The sequence below is a fragment of the Protopterus annectens genome, chromosome 6.part0, assembly GCF_019279795.1.
Source record: "Protopterus annectens isolate FY-2018-M chromosome 6.part0, PAN1.0, whole genome shotgun sequence".
NCBI lineage: Eukaryota > Metazoa > Chordata > Ceratodontiformes > Protopteridae > Protopterus > Protopterus annectens.
In genome coordinates this window covers 1,969,709,835-1,969,726,063 of record NC_056737.1, presented here as the reverse complement: position 1 = coordinate 1,969,726,063, position 16,229 = coordinate 1,969,709,835, and the positions used below count along the sequence as shown (strand labels likewise).

The window sequence follows — 16,229 nt, the reverse complement described above, 5'->3', positions numbered from 1 at the left end:
TGGGCCAGATTTTCCACAGGCCCGGGGCTTTGAAGGATTTCACCTCGGTTTTGAGGAGTGTGAAATTTGCTTTAGAGAAGTGTTTCACTGTGGTTTTCTGGGCAGGGGGTGGGGTCAGGATGTGACTATCCAGTGAGATCAGTTTATGGTCTGATCTTACCAGTGAGGGATACACTTCTGGTCTGGAGCATAGAGTCCCCATGTTGGTGATGATCAGGTCCAGTATGTTTTCCCCTCTTGTGGGAGTGGTAACAAGTTGTTCCATAGCATTTGAGTTTATGAATTCTAGGAACCTTTGGGCAAGGGTGTTGGAGCTAGAGTAATGCTCCCAATCTATGTTTGGGTAGTTGAAGTCCCGCAATATAATGCTGTTCGCAGAGACCTTCATATTTTCCAGTGTTCTCAGGAAGGCCGAGTGGGGTTCCTGGGTTTGGGAGGGTGGTCTGTAGCAGGCTATAAACTGGAAGGCAGCTTTACCCACTGTTAGTTGCACATGGATAGTCTCTGATGCTTCGTGCTTTGCCACCAACCTGGAGGTGTGGGTATCTTTGATGAATATCGATACTCCCTCCTTTTGTGGTTCGGTCCAAGTTTTGGGGCTAAAAAGCATGGTATGAGGTATAACCTGGTAGTGCTGGGGTGCTCTCGGGAGTCCTGAACCAGGTTTCTGTTACTGCACAGATATCGATGTTCTCCATGCTAAGGAGAGTTTCGAGTCGTGCATCTTGAGGTTTAGACTTCTAGCGTTGAGTAGCATTACTCTTAGTTTCTTATCCCTTGTGATACCTATGGAGGTGGGTTTGTCTTTTGAGCCTTGCCTAAAAAAGGCACTATGGGGGTAGCAAGAGCCTTTGCTAATATCCGAAAGCCCAGGGGTGACAGGTGCAAGCCGTCCCTAGCAAAGCATCGTGGCTTGTCGTGCATATCATCCCAAGCTGACAGGCATTGGATCCCTTTTGAATGACACCAATACTTAAGCCAATTGTTGAAATTGATCATCTTGTCTTCATATTCTGGCATCATTCTTGGTGAGGGTAAGATGCTACTCAAGGTCAGGGTCATACCAGCCTGGGCTACATGCTCAGAGAGCTCCTCTATGTCTCTTTTCATGTAGTCCAGGGAGGTACGTCTCAGGTCATTCACACCAGCATGGACAATGACTGAGTCATATTTGTACTTGCCTTGAAGTGACCCGAGTGCTTGTGTTATGTGGCGGATCCTAGCGCCAGACAGGCTGCTCACCGTGACCTTCTCCTTGTTCAGCCTGGTGAGTGGGACGTCAGTGTGCCTGACGATAGAGTCACCTATTACAAGTGTATCAGGTGTGTTGTTTAGCCTTAAGGGCTGTGACTGTTCGACACACTGGCTTTGTGAGATATGTGTTGCATGTGTTTTGTTTTGGGGTAGCGGTTGCTTGGGTGTCTGCTTTGGAGGTCTCTGCTGCTTAGGCAGATCTTTATTTAGAGCCTCCGAGTATGTTTTTGTGTGATTGTGTTTGGTTTGCTGTCGTGGTAGGTCTATGTGAGACTGGAATTGTAGTGAGTGTGGTTTCCTTCTCCTCCTGACTGGTTATGCCAGTACTGAGTTGAGAGAGCTTAGCCTCCAGTTTGGCTATATGGTTGCATCTCTCACATGTGTTGGAATTTGTTGGGAGGAGGAGAGGGTTGTCTGTGTACATGGAGAATAGGGAGATTTTACAGGAGGTCTAATAGGAAAGGTCCCTTTGAGAAAGGCTTTGGATAATTTGTGTGACATAATATTCAACCCTTTAAATCCAAAATGAAAGTTAGAGATGGCAGCAAGTTAACATGGACTGTTGCTGCTGCAGCTCCTTTACTGAAGATCATGGTCAAGAATTCTAGTATAGAGGCCATAGGGGCTTGGTAAGGATTAATACTGTTTTTAGAGGCCCATATACAACATTTTTTTTCCATTTGCTAAGGTATAGCTTCCTTGTAGAGGATTTGTGAGAGGATAAGAGAATTTGCTTCATCTCATTGGAGAGGTTATGGAACCTGGCTATGATGGGAATTGGAGCAGCCAAGCTGTCAGCTTCAGAGACTGCAGAGAGGGATGAAGTTCACCTGACAAGTGTGTCAGAAGTTCTGGAACTGGGTCCAGAATCCGGGGGTCTTCCAAAAGATGAAGTTGAAGGAAGGGGAACTAAATCTGACGAGGCCAATGAGGAGCTATTAGAATGATAGTCCTTCCTAGGGCTTTCGCTTTCTGTAATACCTTGGATATCAAAGGGATTGGTGGGAATGCATAGAGGAGACCCGGGGGCCAATAGTGAATGAATGTGTCCCTTGGGGCTTCTCCCAGAGGGGGAATCAGGGAAAAGTAGCTTCTGCATTTGGTATACATGTGACTGGCAAAAAGGTTGCACAGCAAGGCTGGCCCCACCTGTGGAATATCCTATCCGCTATTTCTGTGTTGAGGTACCACTCGTGGGGCAACAAAATTGCTCTGCTCAGTTTGTCTGCTATCATGTTGGATTTCCCTGGGATGTGCATTACTAACAGAAAGCGCTGGGTGGATATAGCCCACTGCCATACTCTTAGGGCCTCGCGACAAAGGGGGTAGGATCTGGGTTCCTCCTTTGTTCAAGTACCAGACCACTGACATGTCTGTCTGAAATACAATCGTACCCAGAGGAAGAGAATCCTGGAAGTACTGCAACGCCAAAAGTACTGCTCTCATCTCTAGGACATTATATGTAGATGTGTCTCTTGATCGGTCCATGCGTCTTGGGCTGTCCTTCCCTGAAAAAGCCCCCCCACCTACCAGGGAAGCGTCTGTGGTCACTGTGGCTGCTGGTGGGGGTAAGAGAAATGGACGTCCTATTGTAACATGAAGTGAGGTCAACCACCACTGAAGATCCTTTTTGCAGGAATTTGTGATCATTATCATGTGAGACATGGGGAGCTCTTGATAAGACCATTGAGTGAACAACAGCCATTGTAGTGTCTGCATGTGCTTACGAGCCAGTGGTATGGCCGGAATTGCTGCTGCCATCAAACCTAACAATTTCTGCTGAACTTCTGATGCTGGTGCTTTGTTTTTTGATATTAGAATGCGGACATGCTGACGGAGAAGTAAGACTCTCTCTACTGGAAGTCTTAGCGTGGTGGTGGTGGTGTCCAGTTCTGCTCCGATAAAGACTATATGCTGCCATGGCGACAAGGCAGAATTTTCTGAGTTTATTGTAATGCCCAGCTGGTTGCAGAGTGACAGAGTGGATTCCCTGGTCTGAATGAGTTGATGCCTGGTGGTGGCGGTGAGGAGCCAATCTAGAAACGGAAATACCCGGAATCCTAAAGGTCTCAGGTGAGCCGTGACCACTGCCATGCATTTGGTGAACACTCTGGGGGCTGTAGTGGGACCAAAGGGTAGGGCTCGAAAGTAGTAATGATTGGCTCCCAGCTGGAAGCGCAGATGATCCCTTGATGGCCTGGTCATTTTTATGTGGTAGTACGCAACCGGAGATCTATTGAGCACATCCAATTGTCTTTCCCTAAGAAGGGAAGTCTTGACTAATGCGTGACCATCTAAAACTTCTCTTTCTTAACAGATTTGTTTAGTCTGCTGAGGTCCAATATAGGTCTCCAGTCCCGTCTTTTTTGGAACTAAAGAATCTTGAGTAAGCTCCGGATCCTGTCTGGTCTGCTGGGACTGGTTGGATGGCTCTTTTTCTTAGCAACATCTAGACTTCTACTGTTGCTTGTTCCCTGTAACTGGGTGGAACGTCTGGGATTTTTCTTGTCGGTGGAGGGGGTGTGATGAATGGGATGAAGTATCCTCTGGAAATGATACTTTGTACCCAGTTGTCGTTTGTTATTTTGAGCCAGGCTTCTGGTACAAAGATAAGTGACCCCCGACTGCCTCCAGAACAGGATAGTTGGGCCTCCTTTCAGGGGCACTGGTACAGCTTCCCAAAGAAATGATCTCTGTTGCCCTGTTTTTGCGGACCCACTCTGCCGCAAGGGTGGCATCTTCCATTATTGCCCCCTCCTCTGCTCCTGGAGGGAGGTTCACCACGTGTGTTCTGAAAGGCTCCTTGGGCTTTTCGAAACCACATTTTTCCTCCCCTTTGACCCTTGGGGTAGGGTCTGGTAGGGATGGAAAAACGGACTCTGACGGCAGACAGAGTCTTTCCCTCCTGCTCACACCTGGTTAAAGTTTCCTTAACTGTGGGCCCGAAAAGGGATGAGCCAAAGGGGGCATTCACAAAGGATGACTTGAAGGGCTCCGCAAAGGAACACAAGCGCATCCAGGAGCGTCTCCTAAGAGCAACTCCTGTACCTGCTGCCCTACTCATTCCATCAGCTGCATGGACAAGTTCACTATGGAGTTGAGGGTAGCAAGCTGGGAGGCAACTTTGTCTGTAGCTCCTGCAGCTATTGTACAATGAAGAGAATCTCCCAGCTCTTTAAGGAGATCTCGTTGTAGTCTCGTAAAATGGGTTAAATAGTTAAGTGAACGGAGTGCAAATGTCATTGAACTAAACATGCCCTTCCCATATCTATCCATGATCCTGGAGTCTCTGTTAGGAGGATGGATAGACGAGGAAGTTTCAGACATTTCCTTTTTGGTGGCTGCTGCCAACATCATAGCATCAACTGGCACACCTTTTGTCAAGAAGGATTTATCTTGGGGGGCAGATATAACTTATTAGGCCTACTAGAGACAGGCTCTATGGTATCCGGAGAATCCCATGCCCTTTGTGAGACAAGCTGCATAAGCTCATCGAAGGGCGGAGACACCCAAGAGGTGTAGGGCTGAGACCCAAAAGCCTTCAGGAGAACTGACTCGTCCTTAGTAGGGTTGGTGGACTGCCAGTCACCCCTCTGCCTAAGGATTTCAAGTATCTCTACAAATGAGATATCCTCAGAGGGGGACCCTTCTGATTCATCCAAGTCAGTATTAGATGTTAAGTGACTTCTGAGGGGAGTCGAAATGTCTCCTCTTACACACACTCTTCTTGGGAACCTCATCAGTGGGGGCTTCTGGTGAGGTCTCTGAAGAGCATGGGCCACCCAGTGGGGCTTCCTCATGCTCTGGGTCTCTGCGCTTAGCTAGGATCTGTGAAGCAGAAACAGACACAGACGCTTTGGGGGATAAAGAAGCCGGACCTGAAGCTGAGGATGTCTTGGGAGACATAACTCTCCTCATGGCTTCAAAGGCACCCTTGCTCCGATGCGAAGGGCCTGACGGATCCCAGAAAACCATTGATATTCCCAGCACCGGGATATTGGGTTCCGAGCCCAAGGTAGGAGCCGAGCTCATCTGAGCGGAAGCCCTGAGAGGCAAAGTTGGAAGACAAGTCAGTTAGACTATCCTCCCCGGACCCGACCAGAGAATGTCGGCTCAGAGTCCTCGATCAGTGCCCAGGATATCAGAGTGAACGGAGCCGAAGACACTGGAGCAGGTGTCTGCTCCGAAGGCTCTACAATCAGCAAGTCAGACTCCTTCAGCTCTGAAGGACCGGTATGGCTCAGAGTAGGAAGAGATACAGTTGGCATAAGGGTCTTTGGCTCTGAAGTTGCATGGGTCAGAGCCGATAATTTTGCAAAGGCCAGTGCCTGTAGAAGCTTCTGCACCACCCGATCCACATCCAAATCTGAGAGGCTAACAACAGACCGAGATGAATGGACCGATGGTACTGACTGAAATAGCAGAGATTTAGGAATTTCGGATACCGGTTCCAAAACTGGGTACTGGCTCCGTAAAGAAAAGACAGTCGGCTCCGAGGCCTATGGAGCCGATGCCACAGACTCTTGACTTTTTAGAGTTTTTCGAATTCACAGACGTCTTGGAGGACTTTGACAATTTACTAGATCCAACCTGGCCACTCAAAGCCTCCTGGAAAGAAGGTTTTAACAAACCCCGTCTATGAGTTTCCTCTTTCTCTCTTGGAGGACCCAAGAGGAAAAGGAATGGCATATGGAACATATTTTTTGTAAGTGCAAGGCACCTAAGCAGTAGACACAACTAACATGGCAGTCAGTAACAGACATCTGCTGCCCACATTTAGAGCATTTTTTAAACCCTGACTTAGGGTGTTTGTTCTTGTCATCAGCCATGACAGAAAGGACACACCCAACAACAGCAAACATAAATTATCCTTCTAATGAAAAACAGGCTAACTATAAGCACACACACACACACACACACACCCTTTAATCTAAGGCTAACTACAACTATTAATAAGCCTTCTAAGAAAAAACAGGCTAAATTTATGCAGACAAGACCTCAAATTAAGGCTAACAAGTACACACACACACAAATTAACTAAGCAGATAATAATAAGCAAGTTAACTTTAAGAATTATGAAATACTATGCTAAGAAAAATGTGACAAAAAGGTCACTGAATAAACAATTTCTAGTCAGAAATTTTAAATAGGCCTATGAAGAAAAACGAGGCCAAATATATAGCTATGAAAAAGAACAAGGGAAGGGAACACTGCAGATACAGCTTTAAGAGATTTTCTAACCTAAATATCTAACTATTTTAACAATAAATTTCCAATAATTTTTAGAAAAATATTAAAGTTTTTACTGGCTTGAGCTAGCAAGAACCTCTGATCAGTTGTAGCGGCAAACTAGATCTGAGGTAACTCGAGGTGCACCATGGAATAGGGACTTGGCCTCAAGCTACTTGAAATCCTCAAGCTTTGTAGTAGGTGCCGATTCAGAGCCGAACACATCAGTAAGAATGAACGGTGAGATAGAACAACTTCACATTGGAAGTTTTTTTTTTCCACAAAGGGAACTTATCTGCCCAGAAAAGGAAAGTATAAGCCAATCATTGATCCTCAAAAGACTCACAGGAGCTTTGTGCCCAAACTTGTCTTTTAGGCAGCTCAGTTCAAGGTGCTTAACAATTTGGGTGCATGGAAGGTGGCCCGAAGCTTTGGAAACTATCTGGATGCAACCCATACAGCTACTGCAGCAGTTATCACTATGAAGACCATCACTTAAAATAGGTGCCCTGAAACGGAATTAGGTGCACTTAACTTAGAAACATATGCCTATAGCCAGAAGGTGAAGAGGCAAACACAGATATTCAAACAATTTAAAAAACTGAAAGGATGTATAAAAAAGCACCTTAAATCAATGAGCACAATATGAACACCTGTTCAGTACTGGGACAGAAACGAAAGGCATGTGAAGGCACTGCCAATTTTATACAGTGGTGTCAGAGGTGGGATGAAATCAGTCTACCATTTGCTAGGACTGCTGTAAAATCACTGATGTCAGACAGACTCCCACTGAAGAAGAGACTTACTGCATATATCTGCTGCTGAAAACACAGTGAAGTTAGAGCCGTATTTTTCTTCCTGCAGAAAAGTGCAGTGGACTCATGAATAGTCTCCTTATAAAAGCAGCAGATGCAATAATAGTGGCGTAACTTAGAACATACTGAACAGACAAGTGGCAATACTCACTACAGATTTAAGAATAACGGCCTCTGGTCAATGCTGATTGAGAGCATACCATATAGGGTATTAAGTAAGCTGGATGGGCAAAGATTCTTATATGCAAAACACCATGTTTTGATGTTATGTCTTCTATTAAGCAAATACCACAAAGGGTTCCAACACTAACATGCATTTAACACGCAACCTTCACAGTTCTATATTTACTACTACTTCACCTCTTGAAATCTACAGTCATGAGCCCACCTTAAGCTTTCTTTTTTACCAGTCTCAGTGTTTACTTATTTATTCGTTGTTGACCGAGTTAGTCCCACTATACTAGCCAGGGCACTGAGGAAATCCCTCTACTCTTTTCAGTAAGTGCCATGAGTTCTTTTACATCCACCTGAACTATCAACAATTCAGGCAGATGGGACCTCAGTTTAACTTCTACCATAGTGTAAGGCAGAAGTTGAAGTACTACATAATTTTATGCATTTCCAGAGTCAAATGTCTTATCAAAACAACCAAACTAATTTTTCTAAAGCTAACAATTTACAGTAACTGTTCAAGTTTATTAAGGAGAGTTTATGTTCAGTAAAAACTTGAGATAGTACATAAACTTCAATGCACTTCAGGGAGGAGCCTCTGTGCAACATGACATGTACAACAAAAGGAAAATGAAAGCAGAAAAAAATAATTACGGTTGACCAAAGACAAACACAAGCTATGAAAGGGACATTTTATTGACAAAGAGTTTAACACAAGCAAAGGCAATACCAATACACCAAACAAGAGTTTTAAAAACTTAAGCAAATGCTGATTAAGGTTACAATCACTGTAGTAGCAGCATAAATATTTTACAGATATGCAAATGTTTATTTTGGTGTGGTATAATGCTGCAGTTTAACTTAATTTGATCCTGATTTTTGGATATGGTCTGTGCAGTATCTGCATGTTTTCCCATTGAACGTATGGCTTTTTTTCTGGATAACCTGGTTCCTACTACCTACCAAACATAACCTGGTTGAATGAATGCTCTAAACTGATACAGTGAACTGCATTTTCTCCAGTCTTTGCAGCCAAGGTCATGGCTGAGAAAGATCTGAAAGGATCAAGTCACTAACCATGTTAAACAATAAATACAACAGGAAAGGCCACATGGGGAACACCTTTCACAACTACATGGAATATATATTTTTTCAGCTTACAGATTTGCTGAATCCAGATTAGCCTGTAATACAAGACGAATTCCAGCGCACAATCTGATCCTGTAAATATTGTATTTAGCATGAAGAGTAGCAAAAATCTGTGATACTTTAGTTACTAAAGTCACACAGAAAGACATGGGTCGACACTGTGGGCTAGCTACAATGGTGTTTGTGCCTGGTGTTAGAAATGTCAAGGAAGTTAACATATAGTACAGTTGTGTACACTTACCATAAATGTAGATGTTCAAGTGTATTCACTGTTGCAGTCATTACATTTGGGTTATCTGCTTGCAGGTAGCCCTCAGTCGGCCTGATTAACAAAGTCTTGGGTCCTTGGTCGGTTGTCCCTTCTTCCATGACGTCATGGGTATAAAACATGCAGCCGACGCCATTACATCAGTTTTTCTTGCCCCAGATGTCAGGTGCCCCCTAATGGGGAGCAATTAAATATAAAAGCAGAATGATATACCTCCAACAAAAAAGCAAATACACCAAAAAGGATTTTAAGCACAGTAAAGGAAAGTAGAGGTATAGCCAAAAGAAGTTAGGGGGCTGGATGGAGGGTTGCCAGGACTGAAACAGTGAATACACTCGAACATTTACATTTATGGTAAGTGTACACAACTGTACGATGTTCTTCATGTTTCACTGTTGCAGTCATTACATTTGGGTAGCTTCCCAAAGCTATGGTTGGGAGGAGGAATTTAGATAGCATTAGGACCAGCTATAAAGCCCTGCAAGACTGCAGTGGCAAAGCCAGCTTTGGATTTAGAGAAAATTGGCAAATGATAATGCTTGGTGAAAGTATGAAGAGAACTCCAGGTAGCAGCTTTTAGGATATCCCTGGTAGGGACGCCTCTGAGAAAGGCTGCAGAGGTAGATGCAGCCCTGGTGGAGTGAGGTTTTCCATGGTGCTTATAGCAGAAATGAATGCAATGGCCTATCCATTTAGAAATGGTTTGCTTTGAAATAGCCTTCCCCTCTGCCCCTGCAGCAAATGCCACCAGCAGCTGTTCAGATTTCTTTTGAGGTTTAGTCCTGTCCAAGTAGCATCTAAGTTGTCTGTGCACATCTAAGGAATGCAGTATCCATTCCCCTTTGTTCTGTGGATTGGGAAAGAAGGTTGGCAAATGAATAGACTGATTAAGAGCCACACTGGATACCACCTTGGGCATGAAGGATGGATTGGTTCTGAGGGACACCCTGTCCGCATGAAAGATGATGAAAGGCTCCACTGCCACAAGGGCCTGTAATTCAGAAACGCTTCTAGCTGAAGTGATTGCTAAAAGAAAAGCTGTTTTCCAAGAAATTTTATGCCTGCAGTAACAGCTGGCTCGAAAGGAGGTAGAGTGAGTTTCTCCAAAACAAAGTTAAGGTCCCAGGCTGGGGTTGGAGCTCTCCTGGGTGGTCTCAAATTTTTGGCCCCTCTGAGGAACTGCTTGAGCAGTGGATGAGAGAAGAGGGGAGGTTCTGTGCTATAATGAGCTGATATGGCTGTGGCATGGATTTTAAAGGAGGAAAAAGACAGGCCCTTGTGAAGCATCTCAGTTAAGTATTGTAAAATCTGAGGTAAATTGGGCGCTGCTGTGCTCATCCCTTGAGATTAGTTCCAGGCACAGAATATTTTCCATTTTTCAGCATAAGATTTTCTAGTACTGGGCCTCCTTGCCTCTAAAATGATATCCATCACAGGTTTACTGAGGGACGGTAGAGGAGAGATTATGTAATTAGCCAGGCTGCAAGGTTCAGTGTTAGAAGCTGAGGGTGTAGAATCTGATTCTCCTGCGAAGACAACAGGGAAGGAGTCTGAGGTAGGTGCCATGGGGATAACTGTGACACATTGCGCAGGAGGGGATACCAGTGTTGGCGTGGCCAGTCTGGAGCAAGGAAAATCATCCCTGGTTTGTCCTGTTTGATTTTTAGTAGTACTTTGGAAAGCAGAAGCAGAGGGGGGAAGGCATAGATTGATGGGTTCTTCCAGCTGAAGGACAGAGCATCCACTTTCCAGGCTTTATTGTGGGGAGTCCTTGTGCAAAATGTATCCAATTGGTAGTTCTGGGGAGAGGCAAACAGGTCTATATCTGGGCTCCCCCATTTGCTTGTCAATATGTTGAAAATCCTTTGTTCCAGTTTCCATTCATGTGGGTCCATGAGGTTTCTGCTTAGTCCGTCTGCCAGTGCATTTAATTTTCCTGGCAGGAACTGAGCTTGTAGGTGCACTTGGTAGCTCAAGGCTGTGTTCCACAATGCCATGGCTAGTCTGCAGAGGGGGTAAGAATGTGCACCCCCCTGCTTGTTTATGTATCACGTAACAGTGGTGGTGTCCGTCTTTACCATAAGTCGTCCTTGAAGGCTGTCAGAGCATTCTGTACAGCTAACATTTCTTTTTGATTGATATGCAGGTGCATCTGACTTGGGTTCAATTTGCCCTGAATGGACTTCCCTGCCAGGTGAGCCCTCCATGCATAGTCTGATGCGTCTGTTGTTAGGGTTTGGGTGGCAGGGGGTGGTGTGACAAGTAGTCCCTTGTTTTGGTGGCAGGCCTCTGCCCACCAAAGGAATTCTAGGCGTAGGCAAGGTATGATAGGAATCATTGCTTCTAGATCCTGAGAATGTTGACATCATAGGCTTTTTAGATACCACTGTAGTTTCCTCATATGCAGTCTTGCATATGGAATTAGAAGAATGCAGGAGGCCATGAATCCCAAGGCTTGCAGTATTTGTCTTGCAGACAGTAGGGTTTTTGTGGCCACTTGTTTGAAGTAGGTTGTCAAATGAATTTGTTTCTCTGGCGTGAGGTAAGCCATCTGAAAAGCTGTATTCAGGCTTGCTCCCAGGAATATAATTTGTTGACAGAGTACCAGGTTTAAGGTGTACTCCAGACAAGTTAGAACCCTTTGTACAAAGGCCGGATGATTCAAAAGTATGTCCTGGCTTTCTGCCTGAATTAGACAATCATCCAGGTATGGGTATATCTGAATATTTCTTTGCCTGCAAAATGCAATAACTGGAACTAGGCACTTTGTGAATACCCTGGGCGCAGTAGATAAGCCAAAGGGCAGTGCAGAGAACTGACAGTGCGTGTAGCCTACTTTGAAGCATAGGTATCTTCTGCATGATTCCCTGATTGGGATGTGCAGGTATGCTTCTTTTAAATCTAGTGCTGCCAACCAGGCATCTTTGCCTGGCATAGGAAGCAATTGGTGAAGAGTCAGCATCTTGAATTTTGGAATTTCCAAAAAGGTGTTTAGAGTAGACAGGTCCAGGATAGGACGCCATGAATGGTCTTTTCTGGGTACCAAGAAAATCTGGAGTAGAAACCTTATCCCTTTTCCTCTTTCGGTACCAGTTCAATAGCCCCCATGCTTAAGAGAGAAAGTACTTGTTTTTGGGCCTCTGCCCACTGACTTGGGGGTATAACCGGCCACCCGCTTGGTGTTGGCAATGTGCGGAACTGAAATCTGTATCCCTGGGACACTATATTTAAAACCCATTTGTCCTAGGTAATGAGTGCCCAGTTCTTTGCATGAAGAGCAATTCCCCCCCCACCCCCCAAAGGGGCAGTCAGTTGATAAGTGCTTGGAAATTTTAAACAGAAGTCATTGAGACAGTTTATTACCATTGGGGGGGGGGGTCTTATTACTCCCAGATTTGGAAGTGGAGGCCCCCCACTGCTTAGGCCTGTGTGTCCCCTGGGACTGAAACCTGGGGCTTTTGCTGTGTCTGGGTTTGGCTTGAGAAAACCTGGAAGGGGCTGGAAAGTACCAATTCTTAGAGGGCCAGTGCCTATGAAATCTAGGAGGCTGAACTTGTAAGAAATCTTTAACAGTTTGCATAGATTTAGCTATATCTTCCATCTTTTTAAGAACTTTCTCAGCCTTGTTGCCAAACAGGCTGTCCTGATTTAAGGGAGCATCCAACAATTTAGCTTTAACATGATCAGGCAAGGATTGCTCCTTTAGCCAAGCATGCCTTCTGAGCACAGACCCAGTAACAGCAGCCTGCAAGAGGCCTCTAAAGAATCAAAACCACATTGCAAAGTATGTTTTCCAACTTGTTCAGCAGAATGCATTAAATCCTGTAATTCTTTATTTTCCATACAGTCAGGAATCAACATCATTTTCTGCTTAAGCAACCCAATAACATGTTGCTGATATATGAAACGGGCAGTTTAAAGCCCTAATGGCCAAAGTTGCAGAAGTGTAAACCTTCTTACCCCATCTATCCAGCGCCTTGGAGTCTCTATCAGAAGGGGTAGGATTTTTAGCAGTAGAAGCCTTAATTGCCCTTGGGCCCCTGTGAAATAGTCTCTGGATCCACAATAGGATTTTTAAAAAGGAACTTGTGGGACTCAGGGACCCTGTAATATCGGTCAGGTTTTCTAGGAGCAGGAGGCAAGGAATCAGGGGCCAAACTAGATTCCGAAAAAGCATCATCAACAATGTCCAGTACAGGAGGAATAGCTAAAGGCCTATGCTGAGGCAGTAGTAAGAAATCCCTAAGCCTCTTTTTTGAATCAGAAAAATCCTGGCTTTCTCAGTGGAAATGCTCCCTTAGAGTATGCAAGGTTTCTCCAAAGGAAAAATCCTCTGGAGGGGAAGCAGAGGGAATGGAGTCCTCTGCATCCAAATCCTCATAAGTAGATAAGGGCAAATACAGATCATCAGAAGAATCAGAAAAAAACAGAATCCTGGTCAGAAGATTCATAAACAACTTCAGTCCTAGGCCTCTTAGAAAGGGGCGGGCGGGGGGGGATAACCCTGATTACAGTTATTAAATCTTCAGCCATTCTTATTTGCTTTTTAGGCATTGAGGCCAGAGCATGTGGCTTGGGCGTCGTTTTTTTAGGCCTGGTTCGAGATTTAGGCCTAAGTGAAGAAGGAGGCGTCTGTTTAATATGCAAGTCCGTAGGCCTGAATACACCCTCAGAAACCGGTGCCTGCACAGTGGCTCCGGACCCATCCAAGGTAGAGACATCTGCGGGTTCCATAGTTGAAGCATCTAGCGGCATACCGGACTCTGAATGGGTCTCAGTAGAGGCCTGCGAATCAGAAGTAGCGGGTATCAGGGGCTGCGAAAGCACCTCACTGAGTACCGGCGAACTGGTGACTGGCTTAGGGGAAGCGTCATTGGCAGTTTTGGACCTTGGCGGCCTGTCTCTGTCTTTATCTTTGTGGTTTTTCAGAATCCCAGTAGTCGGATGGCTAATCGACGACATTTCTGGATAATTAAACCGAGAACTGAAATATTTAGAGGCGAAAATATACCGATGACGGATAGAGTGCTGATTAAATAAAGCACAAAACCAACAGCAAGGTACGTCATGGTCAGGGCCTAGGCAACGAATACAGTATGAATGAAAATCTTAATGAGGTATTTGCTTTCCACAAGTAATGCAATTATTAAGTTTTACTGACATCGGTAAGGAGCAAGAAAAAGTTTCCCCAACGGGGTACTTAGCTTTAGTTGAAGACTTCGGTTCTGAAACTCGAAAATGAAAATTTCAGGAGTCGGACGACCGGCACTTGTGAATTGCTTCTGCTTCGGGCACCGCACGGCAAGAAAGACTGATGTAATGGCATCGGCTGCATGTTTTATACCCCTGACGACCTGACATCATGGAAGAAGGGATAGCAACCGACGCAGGACCCAAGACTTTGTTAATCAGGCCGACTGAGGGTTGCCTGCAAGCAGATAACCCAAATGTAATGACTGCAACAGTGAAACATGAAGAACATCTACAGATGGATCGTCTCTGGCAATCACAGTACTAACAACATACATCAGTCATACACCATTCAGAAGTTTATCAACATATGAGAAATCTGCAGACACAAGTGTAAAAGTGCAAATGTGCCCTGAAGTGATTTATGAAGGCCATGCTAAGAGTGGCATAGAAACTAGCTGAGATGTAGGCCAAAATTGTAAGATACATGGACACCAGAACTAGCCCTTAACTCAGAAGTACAGCTGGCCATAGTCTGGCCATGCAAACAAAATGTACATCGAATGAGGAGTGCTACAAGAATGCCACAGTATTCTGCTAGCATCCATACCCTCCTTGCTTCTCCTTCCTAATGTCATGGGTGAGCTTGGGAATGTACATGTGTACACAGCAAGTACAAACCCTGCTTAGCACTGGACATATGCATGTCAGCCATGGCAATGCTTATTGTGAAATCACTCTTACTCTTTTACATCTCACAGAAGTGAAAGGGTCTGGCACTATGAAGATGGGAATGGGTGACTGATGGTCAATAAAGACTTGTTGCATTTATCTATTCCAAACTGATAAGTGAAATGGATAATGGCGAACCATTCAGTGTGGTGATGCCTTGTGCTACTTGGACATTTTTTCTGAATGGCATCCTAGCCCTCAATAACGAATGACAAACATTTACAGCTACTCTCTCTCTCTCTCTGATCAGCCTGCTCCCATTCTGTCAGCTCTGATCAATGTTTGAGCTGGTCACGGTCTCTAAAACCACCATAATGCAGACCACTTCAAAAGCTACGGTCTTATGTAACAAGATGTATTCATGTGCATTAAATTCACACTGTGCATGCTGTAAAGCCAGTTTTCAAGATTCAAGACTTAAATTCTGCATCTGACCTCATGAAGTATTTCAGCAGAGATTTTCCAAATGTGCCTCGGACAAGCACACCTGTCCAAAAATTAACACTACAGTATCATAAGAAATACAATGGGAGAAACATGGAGTAGAAGCTAGGAATCTTCTAACAGTATGTAAACAGATTCTTAAACATTGTACTTGGGCATGTAACAAAATGTTTGAAGATACCACGGAAAATATACTCTGTAAGATAGTTAAAATGAAACGTAAATAATAAATAGTATGCAGTCATCAGTAAATAACGGATTTAAAACAACCTTCTTCAAATACCACTGTATCTTTCTCATATGGAGTCTGATATAAGGAATCATATGAATCACTGATGCCATGTTCATTGTTCCACTGTATTCGGCATTCATCAGACCTATCATTGAGTACAATGCCCACCCTTGGTACATACCTAACCAGGCATATCCAACAACTAGAACGTCCACAGAGGTTCCTCAGAAAAAGAATACAGGGCGTAAGTAAAATGTCGTATGCAGACCGCCTCAAGGCCCTATCCCTGTATTCTGTCTCCTACAGGCTTTTGAGGGGACCTCCTGCATATCCACAAAACAAATAGCACTAGAATTACCTGTTCCAAAGACTTAAATCTTGCCTGTGATATAAATAGGACCTACTGGAGAGACAGGTATGTATCCTGGAGACTACCCAGTCTATGGAACAGGCTCCCCGTCCATTTGAAGTAGAGTTCCTCCCTAACCCAATTCAAGTGTAAATTGGACAACTGGATGGGAAACCAGAAATTCATCCCTGGTTTGGCACCTATGTCTCTAATGGACACAGGTAACTTGTAAATGGTTCATCTCCCAGGCCCATGCTTACACTTATCAAGGGTAACAGAACTTCACAGAGATTTGTGATGCATGGCTAGGCTTACAAAGGCCCTTATGTTCATTAGCCTAGTAAACACCTATGAACTTATGTAGCCTAGAGCTACTGAGAATCATTCTTGCAGTGA

General features: G+C 44.5%; 1 protein-coding gene across 1 annotated transcript in view; it reads right to left on the bottom strand.

Moving 5' to 3' along the window:
* Positions 1-16,229, bottom strand: part of SESTD1 (SEC14 and spectrin domain containing 1) — a 1,957,182-nt gene that overhangs the window by 987,415 nt on the left and 953,538 nt on the right. The gene's annotated exons all lie outside the window — the stretch shown is intronic.